The sequence below is a fragment of the Otolemur garnettii genome, unplaced genomic scaffold, assembly GCF_000181295.1.
Source record: "Otolemur garnettii isolate 467f Iridium unplaced genomic scaffold, OtoGar3 scaffold00066, whole genome shotgun sequence".
Lineage (NCBI taxonomy): Eukaryota > Metazoa > Chordata > Mammalia > Primates > Galagidae > Otolemur > Otolemur garnettii.
Genome location: NW_003852461.1, coordinates 3,805,409 through 3,806,569, shown reverse-complemented (window position 1 = coordinate 3,806,569; position 1,161 = coordinate 3,805,409). Strand labels below are relative to the sequence as shown.

The 1,161-nt window shown below is 38.2% G+C and overlaps 1 protein-coding gene across 1 annotated transcript in view; it reads right to left on the bottom strand.

Moving 5' to 3' along the window:
- The window catches only part of C8A (complement C8 alpha chain), a 69,991-nt gene that overhangs the window by 56,368 nt on the left and 12,462 nt on the right, over positions 1 to 1,161 (bottom strand). The window lies entirely within an intron of this gene.

The window sequence follows — 1,161 nt, the reverse complement described above, 5'->3', positions numbered from 1 at the left end:
CCGCCCTGAAATGTAAACTATTGATGGTGGCTACACTTTACTCCACTCCCCTAATACTGAACAATTAGTGATTTTGAACTGGCGTGAGAGAATCTTAGATGTGCCCTGAAAATTTTTTAAGATCATTAAATAATTTTTGAAAAAAGTTTCAAAGCACAGTAAGTATATTCTTTCTTTTTGCTCTTGTTTAAAATCAGCATAATTTAAGTGAGCCACAGAAGTTTAACTATAGATTCAAGTGATCAGTGAGCTAAAAAAGGTTGAAAACCACAGAATTAGACTATTGAGCCCCCAGTTGGTCTGTATTCCAAGTTAGTTACTGAAGATACATCCTAGAGAATAGAATGACTGAGTTGAGGGGATTTTAAAGCTTGTGATACATATTTCCAAATGACTTTCCAAAAGAACTGTGTCAATTTTTTTTACTTTTATTTTTTTGAGATAGAGTCTCACTATGTCACCCTCAGTAGAGTGCTGTGGAGTCACAGCTCACAGCAACCTCAAACTCTTGGGCTTAAGCAATTCTCTTGCCTCAGCCTCCCAAGTAGCTGGGATTACAGGCACCTGCCACAATACATGGATATTTTTGTTGCTGTTATTGTTATAGTAATTGTCATTATTGTTTGGCAGGCGTAGGCCAGGTTCAAACCTGGCAGCCTCAGAGTATGTGGCCGGCGTCCTAACCACTGATGAATTAAGGAAACATTAATAATTCTGTGACCTAGTAAATCTCAGCAAATATTTTCAAAGCGTCTCCCAGCTGCTGAAAATCTACTCAGTCAGCAAGACATTTACTAGGAAGCACAGGAATTCAGGAGTTTTTATTCTAGTCTTTAGTTTGCTGCTAATTTGCTGTGCCACCATGAACGAGCAAGTTACTTTAACTATACAACTTTGAGTTTTTCATCCGTAGAACGAGCTTATAGTCAATACAGTGCCACTGTGGAGTTTCTCAAGGTGTACCCTATGGAGTACTAGTTCTGAGAAATGCACCAGGGCTGGGGAAGGAAGAGAAGGAAAGTTCCACGGTCAAGTACTTTTGAATGAACTGCATTTAATGTGTCATTCTCGGAATTTAAAATGCCCAATAACCTATTAAGAATTTCTCTGAGAATTTTTGCATTTTAATTTGCTCAACCCAGCGTTTCCTGAATTTCTTTA